Source organism: Dipodomys spectabilis, unplaced genomic scaffold (genome assembly GCF_019054845.1).
Source record: "Dipodomys spectabilis isolate Male_0828 unplaced genomic scaffold, ASM1905484v1 ptg000132l, whole genome shotgun sequence".
Taxonomy (NCBI): Eukaryota; Metazoa; Chordata; class Mammalia; order Rodentia; family Heteromyidae; genus Dipodomys; species Dipodomys spectabilis.
The window spans coordinates 1,122,972-1,138,452 of NW_024870809.1; the positions used below are offsets into that span (position 1 = coordinate 1,122,972).

The following is a 15,481-nucleotide window of genomic DNA, read 5'->3' on the forward strand; positions in this document are numbered from 1 at the left end:
AGCTGGAAGAACATTAAGATACACTTTAGAGTAAATCGAATGCATGTGCTGGTTATAAGGCACCAAAAGGCAAGTAGAATGGTGGGGAGAAGCTTGATTCTGTACTTTTAGTACAGTTCTAATGTTGCTTTACCATGTGCATATTTTACCAATTTCATTTTAACAGCATTATTGATTTTAACAACCCATCCCAATCTCAGTGATTCTCGAAACTATTACTACCATCTCTAGGTCTCCTCGTGTGTGTGTGTGTGTGTGTGTGTGTGTGTGTGTGTGTGTATGTGTGTTGAACGTGTGCCTCCCTGTCGTGGAACTTGGACTTAGGACCTGGGTGCTGTCCCTTAGTTTTTTTTTTCTATTTTTTTTTTTGCTCAAGGCTAACAGTCTACCACTTGAGCCACAACTTCACTTCTGGCTTCTTTTTAATTGTTAATTGGATTTTCCTTCCCAGGACTGGCTTTGAACCACACTGAGATCTCAACCTCCTAAGTAGGATTACAGGCATGAGCCACCAGTGCCTGGCTATCTCATTCCCGTGTCTCCAAATAACAAGCCTGGAATAATCTTGCTTCATAAATCAGATGTGTCCATGTCCTAAATATTGAAAAATTCAGGAAAAATTCACCTTCCTTATGAAAACTCACCCAGATACCATCACCTTATGAAAACTCACCCAGATAGCCTCATTTCATACATAAAGCAACTCATATTCCAAATCCAATTTCCAACGTTCTACTTCTGAATCAGCAGCACCTAGCTAGAGTATACTGTGCACTCCATAAGAAGCCATCCACCCACCATGCTTCCTGTATTATTCTGAGACTCTGCTCTCCATAGATGCTGTTTCATTTGGGCACCCTTCCTCTAGCATGCCTTGATTCCTCGGAAGGCTCCATGTTTGGTAGGCTTGAGATGGATTACTCTTCCACTGACTTGAATTCATGATAATAGCTCTGTTGACAAGGCCTTTACATTTAGTCTTGCTTCAAACTGTTTTCTAGGGAATACAGATCTGTAGAGAATGGTAGTTTCCATGGAAAATGTTCCTTCATATTTGTTTTCTCAAGTTCACTTTGGAAATATGCTGCATGATTTCCTCTTTCACTACCAGTACCACAATAGATTTAGATCGTGGCACAATTGCAGAGCCATATGAAAAAGAAAAACCTCACCCACCATGGTTAGAAAAGGAGTAATTTATTATTCTAAAATCCTGGACCCAATTTTATAACTCCCCCCCCCCCAAAAAAAAACTTGAGGCAAAGTGTTGACATTAAAAAAAGAAAGCCAGAAACCCTACACAATCTTGGATATAAATGTTTAAAACAGATGAGTGGAATATTTTGATTCTCAAACACATGAAACTATGCACTGTGTGTCACACACAAGTAGAACAGATAGATGTATGGACTGTTTTGTGGTTTACAGTTTACACGTTTCCTTTTATTTCCACACCAGTGTCATTAAGTTAATATGGCATGTCTTATAGCATTTATTTACAGATAGGAAAATTAGAGCTGAGAAGTCAAGCCACTTAAAAGTCGCACAGTTAGCTAATAAGTGCCAGGGCCCACAATGAATTCTTCCTTTGGTTCCAAATTCCATGTTATTTTGTTACCCCTACACTGCTTCCTTGTGCTTTCGTTTTTACAAATGTAAAATGGTAGATTTTTCTGTGTCCCAGGATGCTGTTCTACTCAAACTTCCGTGTTTTTAAGCAACATCAATTTTTTGGCAGACAGGAAATGTGGGCACTTCGTGCACTTTTCCCCTCCTGGTTTTACAAATTTAGAGGGAAAAGTTACCTATTCCCAAAGGGCTGGACAGTGTTACAAAAGTAAAGGTGTACCAGAGTCTCCGACACACTGTCTCACTCTTTTACGAGTCTAAGAAATCAAGCGTCTCATCTTTCTATTCCCAGCAGCAGCTTGGGGAGAACAGAGAGCTAGACAATAGTCTCTTGTTTAGTTTTATTAATTTTGAAGGCGGGTGGGACAAAAGAATCGTATTGGCGACCCAAGGGACCAATCGCAGGCGAACTCCAGGCTAGCACTGGCCAATTCCTAGTCGCAATTAAAAAAAAAAAAAAACCCAGAAAGAAAGAAAAGAAAATGTGGGTGGGGCTTATACTGCTGAGCTCGCTCCGCCCAGCCAAACACTTCCAACCCTCCAAGAAGGAGGAGCGTCTTGCATGAAGCTCCGCCCGCCTCCCACCCCCGTCCGCGAGGCCTGCCAGCAGGAGGTGGGCTAGAGCCCTGGGTTGACTGGAGGAGGGCAAAGAAGGGGTAAGAAAGGGGGGGGGGGGGGGCTGGGGCAGCAAAGGAAGAAAGGAGGGTGTCACGCAGAGCTGTGACCTGGGTGGGGGCCTGCTGGTAAAAGGAAGCAAGAGGGGAAGGAAAAAGGAGCACTGCTCCTTCCTGAATTATTTAAAGCAGGATTTGGTCGAAGCTGCTTTTCAGCATTTCTATTTGTTTTTCTTCCTCTCGCCGCAGGGCGGTTGGCTTCACAGGCTCTCCCACGCAACTTGGCTACGCAGTTGCTGTCGATTATTCTTGTAGTCTTTGCAAACCCTCTTCCTTTTTCCAGGCGAGTGCCTAGGTAAGACTCTGGGCTGCTATAATCAGGTCGTGTCTTACTAGTGGGAGGATAAGAGCTAGCGCCGTTCAATTGTTTGAAACTTCCCCGCCCCCGAGCCCCGCCTTTCTTCCGCGCCCGCCCCCCTCCCTTCCAGGGTCGGGGCAGGCTGCCGCCCTTCTTTCCCCGCCCTCTTCTCGCTCCACCTCCCTCCATAGTCCACCCCTTTTTCTGGGCGGTCCTAGCTGCTCACCGCAAGAAGAAAAGCCACTCATTCCTCCCCCTCCCCTACCTCTCATCCTTTGCTCTGGAGCTGCCTTCTTCGCAGTCACGCCCCTTCCTTCCTAGGAGCTTTCGGGCTGCTTACACTGGTAGATCCCTGAGTTAACTTCTCCTTCTCCGCTCTCTCTCTTTCGCCTTCTCTGAGGTCTTATCCCCCGCCCCACTACCACCACCTCTCGTCTGTCTCTCCTCTCACCACCCGCTCGCTGCTCCACCCTCTGGCCCCATTGTCAGCCTGTCCGCTGCCACCAAGGAGAACCCGGACAGAGCAGCGAGGAGGTAGCAGCCGGGAGCTGGGGCTCTCCCCACTGCCCATCCCTGGCCGCTGGCTCGGAACCACAGCCACTTGAGCGAGCACAGTCTGGCACCTTGTCTTCGTTGCCTTCAGGGGTAGGAGACGCGTGGTTACTTTTTGCGGGGAAGTGGGGCAGGGATCCGTGGTGCTGGTGCGAACTTGATCGTACACTTGGCGTGACTGAACTGGTCTAGATGCATGTGGGTTGGATGCCCGTGAGTTATACTTTCTTTGCAGCCGGCCGTGCGTTTTCCGGGATGTGCAGCGAATTAAATCTGTTAAAAGAGTATGCGCTGCTCTTCAGTCTCACTTGGAGAGACGCTAGACCAAACCACTACGGTGGTATTTTCTTACCTCCAGGGGTCCTTCTAGGTCTCTATATATTACTTGAACTAAAGACGAAAGGGAAGCCGGTGTCTACCTAGCCCCTAGGTATGGCTACTTATCTAACAGCTTTCTCTTAAGAATGCACGTACTGAGGTGGGAGCTCACTCTCTTTCACCCCGAGGCCGTGAATTCTTGAAGTTTTAAAGTCTGAGATTAGTCTACAATGCTACAACCCTTGTACGTACTTGTGTGGTGGTAGGGCTGCCTTATTTGCATTATAAAACCCGACGATGTGAGACCCTTTGGAAGATCACGCAGGTGTCTTGAGAGTTCAAGCACTTGTTGCTGCTTTTAACAGTAACACAGACTTCATGGATCTATGAAAATGAAGGAAAGAAAACTGGGATAGAAGCTGACAATCTTTACAGACTGTGAGTAGTCCTTGGTGAATTGCCATTAATAATAAACTAATAATTTGCAGGAAGATACTAAATTAACTAGGGGATGGAGGAGAGCGTGCACGGGAGAGGTTGCTCAAAGGAAAATTGTGAGAAAGCATTTTCAAATTCCCACATGTATTTTGGCAAGAATATTCTGACTTGAGGGGTTTAGTTCAGTCCTTGTCTTTTCCTTCCCATAAGGAGTGGACATTGGGAACAGTTTAAAACTTTTATGAATATAACCTCCCATTCAGAGAACCTAATTGCTCACCATAATCTTCAGTGATGAAGGGCTAAGGGTATTTAAGTCTCCTTGAGCTAGGCTTTGTGAGAAGTTCCTTCCCAGGCCAGCTTTTGTGAGGCCTCCTAAGTTAGACCTTTCAGTACCCTCATTTAGCAGCTAAGAATAGTCCAAAGTGCCATTTTGAACATGGGATACATTTCTACCCATCTCCCACATATCTTCAATTGGATAAATGCCTCAAGCTTGTTAGAATGATGGTGTTCAAAGATCTATTGCTGAGATTACTCTCCCCCTAACCCTTTACGTTTCTTAAGGAACAAATTATGTACTTATATTTTCAAATAATTTCTTTAGTTTATATTTAATAGGGAAAGAGAAAGCAGAAAGGTAGAAAAGGAACAATATATGGTGAAAAATTTAAAGGCTATCATGTTTTAGATCAGCTGGGAGTGAAAATATGGCCTGACCAAACTACATTTTAAAACTGGCCTGGGACATTTTAATAGCCAGGTGGTTGTAGAGTAGTCGCATCTATTTACAGATGATAACTCAGGTTCCAGCTATTCTGTATGGGTTTACCCGGGTGTCATTTACAGACACTTTCTGGCCCTACATCATACTTAATTTTAAGTTACTTCTTTCTTTGGAAACATTTATGTCTCTAAAATTCGATGTACTTTTCTTTTCTTTACACTCTAGATGTGAAGTAAACCCGTTACCATTCTTATATATAGAGTAACTTTTGTGTGGACATTGTGGATCTGTTTATGAAAACAGTAAGAGAAAGGGAATATAAAAAATGTATATTCAATACTGTTTGGAATTTGGACCTTAAAATCTAATTTTTTAATTTATGAAGTAGTTTTTATTAGCCTAAGGCATAGAGTATTTTGGAGAATTGTTTTTCCTGGAGATTTGTAAAGAATGAAGCATGCTTTTCAAGAATGTTTTAAGAATCTTCTAATAGCAAGGGAAGGTAGAGGGATGGATGCTGTGACTTTGAGGTCCCATCTAGTACCAGAATTCTAAGTGGGTACATCTGCTTCTGGGCCTCTCCTAAGAGCCCTCTCCCAGGGCCTGTGTCTCTTTTAAAAGGGTGTCTTTGTAATTAAGCAGCTTGTCTTCCCCATCCCCCTTTCTTCCTTTGATCCAGCTTTTAAGGCCTTGTTTTCCATTTGGAAACAGGAGTTTCTCACACTCTCCTGGTTCCTTCTTAACATTTATTTTCCTTTACCCCAGAAAATTTCCCCAAAGTCCTCAGGATGGTTAGAAATTTTGTTTTATTTAGGGTAACAGAGTGTGGGGGAGTATTACCCATGAAGACTATATTTCCACTTGGGAAATGCTTGTGGCCAGGTAGCCTCTTCCATGGAGACTGAACATTTGAAATGCATGAGAACGGTTTATTCTTTGAGACTGCCTTGGTAGAAATTGTCCTTTGCACCCATTAAGGCCAGCTTAAACCCCCTGAAAGGGGTGGAGAGAGGTGTGTGTGGTTGTGGCTGAGTCTTTTAGGATAGTAAATGGCTAAATGTTTCCAAATCTCCTATTACATCATCTCTTTCTCCTATAGATTCAGTGCATTTAAAGATTGGCTTGACAAGTTAATTAGCTGAGGACTAAACCAATTTGTTTAGAATTGTGATCTATTGATTTCCTGTCCCCAGGAATTTTTGTTGGTGTTTTACTATGATGTGTTGTCTTTAGTCTTACTTACTTTTCATTCATTGCTGCCTTTTGTGGACTTTGGTCCAAGTCAAAGGTTAGAGTCTGGTCCCAGAAACTAAGAGGACATTAAAGAAACTGACCATACTGCATGACTCTCCTCCATAGTGGGCTTTTGACTCTTTTTAACCCAGAGAAAGGAGGGAAGTTGCCAGCTCCACATACAACACACACAATCTAAACAAAAAAAAAAGTAAGAAAAAGAGAAAAGATAAAGAAAATAGGTTATTTGCTTTATAAAAGAATCTGCAACAGGTCTGTCTCAAAGAACTAGTTTTTCTAGTTCGAGCCTTTAATCTGACTTAATTAAAATTTTTTTGAACTGGGCTTTTTCAGGAACACATTTATTGAAAGAATTCTATTGCAAAAATAGAATGTATTGCCATGATTATTGCTTGAATTAAATGAGGCCATTATTTGGCTTTTAATGTTTTTTTGTTACATGGGATAGAGTTAATTGTCTTAATCAGTTCTGGCTTATAATAATACTGGCAATGTTTGCCTTGGCTCACAAGTACTTGTAGGAGGGAGCTGGTATTAGTTTTTAAGAGAATAAATGTAAGGACAGGAGTACCTACCTAAATTTAGGTAAAGTGTTTTATTTCTAGTTATTATAGTTGACTAACCCAAGGATCCAGAAAATTTTGTTTAGTAAATAATGACAACTGGTGCTATTTTAAATCTAAGAATCTATGATAAGTTTTCTGAGTGGGCCTGTTGGTGAAAGGAACCTGGGCTATAGGCCCAGCTCTAACTTGGTTTACCACACTTGGCAAAGTTCCTTCCTATATAAATTGTGCAGGTTGGGCAGGGTGATTTTGAGAGCCTGTTCTCAAAAGTTTATGCTTCTCTTTCTAAGCTTTGATATCTGGTACGAATATGAATGATTACTACTAGAATAAGGTACGTTGGTGGTTAGAAATACAAACATGTAGTTATCCTGTACAGAGCCTGTAAGGATATATGAATAGAAATGTGTTATGTTTTATATTTTAGTATCAAAATAAAAAAGCTAAGATTGTTGGAAACCCCGTAAAAAATTTCATTCATGTTTTCTAGTTTCTTTCATTAAAAAATGTGTGCATTTACCAGTATTGGGGATTGAACTCAGGGCTTTGCACACTTACTTGGCTTTTAAAATCAAGGCTAAGGCACTACTGCTTGAGCCACACCTACACTTTGACTTAAAAAATGTTTTTTAATCTTCAAAGCATTGTACAAGGGGGTTACAATTTAATGTGTCCATTTACACACTGTGCATGTGTCCATTTATGTACCATCAGAGTGACACCTTTGGCCTTTTGATGGTTAATTAGACTTTTCTGTTCCAGACATTACTGCCCCCATCTGCCCCTGGCTTGCTCAGACCTGGGACCCTCAGATCTCAGCCTCTTGAATAGCTGGGATTTACAGGTGTGTGAATGTTGGTTCCTGTAACAATGTGAATTTTACATAGTATATATGACATATATAAATATGCATATAAGAATTTTAAAACATGCTATATTTTAAATAACAACTCACCTAAGACATAACTTTGTAGACTAGTATGGAGGAATGAAGGCAGAACTTAATCAAGATTGTATGAAGGATCCCATAGATTTTGTTTCTTAAACACAAAGAGTATTAGATTTAAAGACTTTAAGTAATCCCTAAACACTTTGTTATTTATGTATCTTTACATGCAAAAAGAAAAAAATTCAAAAACTAGTTCTGTTTATTTTGTCTAAATTAGTGGAAATGATTTTTATGTAACTGTATCATGATATCCTATCAGGAACATATAAATTTGTATGGATTGTGAAATTTCTAGAATGAGAACAGAGAAGCAGGAAGGTAATAAATTTGTTTTAGAGTTTCATAAAGAATATGTATAAATCAGACTGCAAAAACTGTAAGATGACCAAGGTTTGGAGTCAATTAAATATAAAACATGTAAAAGTCCTAATGGTCCACACAAATAGGTTCTTCATTTGAGAGATTGAACAAGTTGTTAAGATAAAGTTCTATATACCTTCAGTTTTCCTTTGATAAAGATGTAGATGACATGTAATTTTCAATTTTGATGGATTCTTTTCTCAAAGCAGTGGATCTTTGTAGGAATGGTTTTTGTTTTGTTTTGGTCGGTCATGGTGCTTGAACTCGGGTTAGGTACTATCCCTGAGCATTTTTTACTCAAGGCTAGTACTCTACCACTTGAGCCACAACTCTAACTCTGGCTTTTTGGGTGGTTAATTGGAGATAAGAGTCTCTTACAGACTTGCTCAGGTCAGGCTGGCTTCAAACCCTCATCATCATATCTCAGCCTTCTGAGTAGCTAGTATTAAATATGTGAGCCACTGGTGGCCAGCTGTTAATATTTCTTATAGTATGTGCTCATGGTAAAAATGCAGGTGAATTTATTTGCTGATAGTAAGAGGCTATTCTTTTTATGAGAATGGTATGTATCAAGTATGTCTATTTAAGGTTAAGCAAGATTCATTTTTAGTAAGAAAACCAAAGTCATTTAGGTTAAGAAATTGATCATTTTAATGTATCAAAATTAAAAAATTCCATCTCAAAGATATTTTGAAAAATTTTATAGATAAAATACTTCAATTTATAGAAAAAATCCTATAATTCAATATATATTAAGATAATCCGAAGAAACATGGACAGGAAAGATTTTTTATATGTTATATATTATATATAAGTATTATATATAAGTATATATAGTATATATAATATATTATATATAAATAAACAGAAGAAAGAGGGCAACAAGGTTTTTTAATAATCATATAAAAAACTTACGGGCTGGGAAGGTGGCTCAGTGGTAGAGCGCTTGCCTTGCATAAATGAGGCCTTGGGTTCAATTCCTCAGTACCATATAAGCAAAAAAGAAAAAAGCCGGAAGTGGCGCTGTGGCTCAAGAGTGGTAGAGCACTAGCCTTGAGCTGAAGAACTGAGGGACAGTGCCCAGGCCCAGAGTTCAGGTCCCATGACCGGACCACAAAGCAAAAACAAAAACAAAAACTTGCTGGGTGGGTGCTGGTGGCTCATGCCTTTAATCCTAGCTACTCAGGAGGCTGAGATCTGAGGATTGCAGTTCAAAGCCAGCCTGGGCTGGAAAGTCCATGAGACTCTTTTTTTAAATATGTTTTTTATTGTAAAAATACTGTACAGAGGGGTTACAGTTACATGATTAAGGTAATGAGTACATTTCCTATTGAGCATTTTGTTACCTCCTCCTTTGTTTTTCCCTTCCCCTTCCTTCCCTCCCCACCTCCCAACTCCTCCCTCCCTGCCCCCAAAAGCTGTAAAGTTCATTTTCAACATAGTGTCTTGTACATCTCATTGTTACAATGGGTCAACCTGTATCCTTATTTAAGCATTTTGTTATTTCCCTTTCCCTCTCCAAATTATAAAAATGCATATACAAGATGCAGGGCACTGGAATCAAATACAGTGACAACAGGGGTTATAACGTGGGGGAGGAACATACAAGAGAAACAAAAAAAAACATCGCATAGTACATTATAAGTATGTTAAAAACAATAGCAAGAAAGAAAAAATCACTTGTGCCTCCAATTAACCACCAGAAAACTATAAGTGGCACTGTGGCTCAAGTGGCAGAGTGCTTGCCTTGAGCTGAAGAGCTGAGGGACAGTGCCCAGGCCCAGAGTTCAAGCCCTATGACTGACAAAAAAATCCAAAAAACCTTGCTGCCCATATATATAGATATATAAAGATAGATATATCTATATCTATATATAATGAGTTTACAGATGGGAAAATATAGGTGGCCATACCAATGTGCTTTCCCAAAGGCAATTCTTGCAAAAACAAAAACAAAAACCTACCATTTCAAAAACTTTACAAACTTTTTTTGACATTTGTAAAGTCACTTTCACTCTTGACTCAGCTCCATTAGATGGCATTAGACTGTGTGACTTGAAGCCAGGAGCTGGATTCCTTTGCCCAGCCCCTCTCTGACTTGCCATGTGACCAAGGGTAGCTGAATTAGCTGCTCTAAGCTTCAGTTACCCTTCTGGGAAGCAAGGATATTAATACTTTGCAGAGGTGTTTCGGCATGCTTCATATTGAACACATGCTTTGAGGTCATTGGATGAAAGGTGTTTGCATGATGGCAGATCAGGCTTATTATAGGGTCCTGAGCAGGTGTTCACTTTTAATGAGCTTTACTTGCTTATAACATACAATGCCCTATGGTGCCCATTGCCTTACTGACTATAATTAATATTGACCCTACATTTGCATTATTGACCCACTCAGCTTTTTGAAATAAAATAAACTTTTTTCATATTTTGTGATGAGTTATAACTGATAGAATTCTAGCGACTTCCAGGGTGATTAAAAGTAACTTTAAAAAGAAACCTCAGCTGTAATCAGTGAAGTTAATGCTACTGAGTCAAGCAAATTTCTATGTCCACATTTTAAGGGAGAAAGTTTTAAGTAGTATTTGCTTGTGACAAATACTGACAATAACTGAAACTTGGCCATTGTAATGTTTTTTGCACAGCTGGTTTCTATTAATGATGAGATATTTATGCTTGCTGCACAATTCATGGCTCATTTCCATGCATATGTCAGAACTTAAATACCCCCCAAGGCAACATTAAGATAACATTAAATATAAATGTGGCCTTGCTAGAAAGGGTGAACTGGGCCAGGGGTGGGGAGGGGAGGGGAGGGGAGAAGAGATCCTTTTATTTTTATTGACATTTCTTCAGATCAAATATCTGCCCCCCCCTTCATCATTGATGCTGATCTGGTTTTCCCTTATAATATCCCATAACAAACTTTACATTTTGATCCTTTTGATAGGGACAAATGATGGGCTCCTCCTTTATAATTCAGATGAAACTGATGTATGTGTTTTTTAAGAGCATATTTTCCTTGCACATGCTTCTCATTATCCAAGAGGCCTGGGCTCAATCAGTAAAGGAGCAGAGAAACCACATAATTGAAAGGAGAATGACGGTGGTGCATACTTGGAATATTTGTGGGAAGGGGATTGCTGACATCAGAAAATGTAGTGGCCTGAGTGTTAACAGTTTTGAAAAGAAATCAGTTTTCTGTGTTTCTCTTTACTGCGAATAATTTTTAAGGAATAAAAATATGAGCCAGGTTTGATATCCTTATATGAAGTTGCCCTGGAAACTTTGATGAAGATTGTTATAGAGTAGTTCAATTAAAACCATCTGCATTAAGAAGCTAATTAGTGTATCCCTTATTCATTTTGGTTGTTTTTTTAAAGGGCACGGGCTTGCGAAGAATTAGTGACATTTTTTTTCTATGTGATAGCAATTATGACCAAAATCACAAATGGGGAAAATTATTTTGAAGAAATCTAATTTCCTGTTTATATACATTTAAATTTTCTATTTCCTTTATATACAATAATCATATTTTCATTTACTTGCCAGTTTTCTTTTCTACATCATGAGCTATAAACTATAGTACACTGATTTGCATTTTCCTTGTGAATTGGAGAAATAGTGAATCATAATAAGCCATTTTATTAAGATAATATTTGACTTTCTTTTTATATTTTCCCATCGCTCTGAGGTGTGGCTATGGATGGATGGATTGAGGAGGTCTATCGTTTTTTTAAAGTAAATAATTTGGGAAGCTAAGAAAATATTGATGACTCCTTGACCTCCTTTGCCTCCAAGTGCATTTCTTTTTCTGCCCTAGGCTCCCAGTTAGGCTTAAGTTAAAGAAACGTCATGGGTTTTCTGACCTGGTGCCTTTTTTATGAACAGGCTAAACTCTTCTCCCTTGTTAGTCCGAAAGAGGAGATATGCTGGGAGTATTGCACAAGCTTCTAAGCATGTTTTTTATATTGTATTCCATCATTTTAGGAGGATGAAGACTCGCTTTTGATGTTTCAGAGATGTAGTAGAATAGATGTTCTGCCACAGCATATAAATGTGGGCCTGCAGAAATCCTCCTTTTTTCTGTAACTAATTATACGGATGGACAATCTGTATAATCCTATTCCTTGATGCTATCCCCTTGCATGCCTGAAGTTTCTGCAAGTGGGCAAGTTGGCGGGGTGATAGGATTTATGGCTTAGCCAACATCACCCTGGTCCTCTGTGGTAAGACAGGGTCTAGATTCAGTTATGTAATGGTAACTTAGTCAAATCAGGCTACCGTACTTGCAAATAGACCAGCAGCAGCAGGAGGGGATGTTTCTGCCTTGGAAGAATGACTCAGACTCTTTGGCATGAAGATATAAAATGCTGGCTTCTGTCCATGCACCTGCTGGATGCCACACCTGCAGTCAGCACCTGAGCTACTCTCAGACACAAAACTGGAGTGGAGGCAGAAAGGCTTACTTCAAAAGGGTTACGGGAGCTACAAATTGTTAGTGGAAGTCCCTGTAGCTTTCTGACCAGTGTTGGCTTGGAGAAATGACAGGTATTTTCTTTTAAGTTATACTGCGCCCACTTGCTCAAGGTACTGTTGCAGTGCTGAGAGAGGGTTTGGCTTTTTGGGCAAAGTCCTCTTGTGAACTGACTTCATAAAAATCAGAGAGATAATTTGTGGAGGGTTTTGTATTACAGTAAAACACAGGGTAGAAAGTCACAAGACCTGGGCTTTGATGCTGGTCCTACCGGAGAGCAATAAGTGAAAGTGAACAAATTAGTTAATGTTAGCTATCTGTTCCGGACTTGAACTTCTCTAGTTATAAAATGGAATTAACCGTATCTTTATTTCAGCACACAACTGCTGAGAGGGATAACAGAAGTGAAAGAGCTTTTGACTCCTTGGAAGGCTGAGAAATAAAGGTAATTATTATTATTATTATTATTTTATGTCTTCAATTTTTTTCTTTCTGCTGTTGCCCCTAGCAAAATCTCTGAGAAGTTATTCTCTCATTAGGCAGTTGTTAAGTACCTTGTATGTACCAGTAAGCATTTTAAGTGTTGGGACACACACAGTGAAAAAAGTCATACACCCAGCCCATAATCTCTATGATCATAGTCCAGCAATTTCCACTTGCATTTCAAATTTAACTCAATTTCTTCCTGACCCTTAGAATTGTAAATGAGAGAATTAGCTTCTTTTATTCTCTGCCTTGTGGATGAGTATCCATCTCTGGAGCAAGATCTATATTGAAGCTATATGGGGGATAAGCAATGCAATAAATGGAATTTCTTTCACCTGCACATTTCCAAAGTGCCTGGTCAATGAATGGTCAATTTTTTCGGTGGTTCTTCCTTAGTTTCATGCATGGTTGTGGTCCGTCTTTACTAATTGTATGTCTTTTGACCTCAGCTGGTACACATATGCTAATGAGCTCATTCTGTCTGTTACATTAGATTGGTCATTAAATTCCAGTTCTAAGCTCAGAGGTTTTTTGGGGGGATGAACAGTACTCATTGTTACCACAGATATCTGTTCATCATACATGTGTTTTCTCATTAAATTGCACCAACGAGGCTTGCCCAGGAGCTACTTGAAGGACTGGCCTGTTTTCTTTGTTGTTTTTTTCCTCCCTCAGGGCTTACCTAGCACAGTGTTTGGATACAGTTAGTGCTCACTAAATGTCTGTAGAAAATATGCTGTGATCAGTATAGTAATGAAGATATGTATAAAGCCTCGTTCCCTATTGAGTATAGTGGTTCATGCAGAAGCATTAGAGAAAAAACATCAAGGGGTATGTGGAAAACAGAACTGTACTTTTCTGAGAGCTCTTGAAATGAAATGAAGGAAAGAAATGCCCCTCATATTTGCTCTTACTAACCCAAGGGCAACTCTGGCCTGCAGCCTTCCCTGACTCAGGAGTAGATGCCTTTAATTGTCTAGTCTGCAAATAAATCTCTGTAATACATTTTAAGATAGGCAACACTTATTAATAAACAGGACTAACCTTAAAGTGTCACCTTAAATGAGACTTCAAATACAGGTAAGCATGCAGGCTTATTGCTCATGTGTATTTGGTTCTACACAGCAAAAATGCCCTTTAGGACATATTGAAGTTTGAGATCTGAAAACTAACAAATTTGGTTCTCAGAATGTAACAGCTTGGGTCACTAGAACTGAATGTCTTCACGCTGACTGTCAGATCTTTCCAAGGGCAAAAATGAAAGATGATATAAGCTATTACAGGCCATGAACCTGTTCTCACCCACCTGATGCCTTTACTAATTAGCTTCTTGGCCATGTAGCAATTTGGGGCAAGTGCATGCAAGCTAGATTCACAGGGGAGCCTACATTCCACTCTGCCATTTCGCAAGTCACTAGGATACTACACTGACTGCTTCTCTGGCTTCTCTCCATCCTCTGAGCCCTGCTCAGCCCTGGTGGAATATGGGAGCATGGGAACTTTTAACGACATGAGAGATAGATTTCTTGGAGCTTTGGCGTTAGTTTTATTTTTGGTAGCTTTCAAAAATATTCATATTGCTTGAACAATTACTTTTAGTTGTTGGATTCTATCACTATGAAACAATTCAAAATAGTGAAAAAGATAAATCATCAAATCACAAAGACATTTTAAAAATATTTGAAGACTATTTAGACTAGAACAAGGTTGGAAGCTGCTTTAATGCTTTAATAAAACAGGTAAGTAAAATTTGACACATTTCTTTTAGTGGGCTATTATAACCATTGCACTGTTTGTTATGGATTTTATGCCACAAAATGGAGAAGATGCTTATAATAAATATAATGCTTCATCCTAAATTATGTGTGCATTAGTATTTCATTGCTTGGTAAAAATCACATGGAGCTGGGTGCTGGTGGCTCACATCTGTAATCCTAACTACTCAGGAGATTGAGATCTGAGGATTGTGGTTCAAAACCAGCCCAGGCAGGAAAAGTCTATGAGAGTCTTATCTCCAATAAACCACCAGAAAATCAGAAGTGGTAGAGTGCTCGCCTTGAGCTGAAAAGCTGAGGGACAGCGCCCAGGCGCAGAGTTCAAGCCCCACGACTGACAATAATAATAATAATAATAATAATAAAAATCACATGGAAATAATTGAGGAGAATATTCTGTGATATTAACAATGCTTGAGTTGATGTGTTGGGATTATAAAAATTTATTTTCTTATAAATATTTACATGCTGTGCTTATTTTACTTATAAATGAGAATAAAAATGAGTAGTATGTCATAGGAGTCAGAAGGCTAGGTAAACAATTGTCAAACTCTTAAACTTTCCTCTTTTATGATCAATTTGATTTTATAAGTCCTTTATATTTTTTCTGATGCTATACATAATGGAATGTGATAGCATGCTCTAGTCTTCTTTGGAAATGTATGGTGTGCCAGAGGATGAAGTAGAGGGGTAACTCACATCCACTTCCAAGTGGATTACTTTTGTTACCTATTAATATGTTCAAGTTAATTCCTTCAGCACACAGTAAAAGTAAAACTGACACCAAAAAATGACCAAGCCTTTGAGTTACTATCTTTGATCTCTGACAGTGATGATCACTTATTCAGAAATGCCAAAGTCTTACTGTGGTTCTTGAAATAGAATTTGAGCTTAATGTAAGTAAAGGTAAAGTTAGGAGCAAAGTGTTTGGCAACTCTTTTAAATTTTCTCCTTAATCTAGTACAGACAGACTTAAGTA

At 39.3% G+C, this 15,481-nt stretch overlaps 1 protein-coding gene across 5 annotated transcripts in view; it reads left to right on the forward strand.

Moving 5' to 3' along the window:
• Positions 1-2,226: 2,226 nt before the first annotated feature.
• Positions 2,227-15,481, forward strand: part of Amot (angiomotin) — an 82,752-nt gene continuing 69,497 nt past the window's right edge. For 2 of the 5 annotated variants that reach the window (XR_006148954.1, XM_042690065.1), the window contains exons 1-2: positions 2,227-2,285; positions 12,618-12,686. The gene's annotated coding sequence lies outside the window, so the exon portion shown is untranslated. Of the gene's footprint in view, positions 2,286-2,877; positions 3,247-7,218; positions 7,301-12,617; positions 12,687-15,481 lie in introns of those variants that run through there. The other 3 variants (XM_042690066.1, XM_042690068.1, XM_042690067.1) reach the window with 2 other exon arrangements.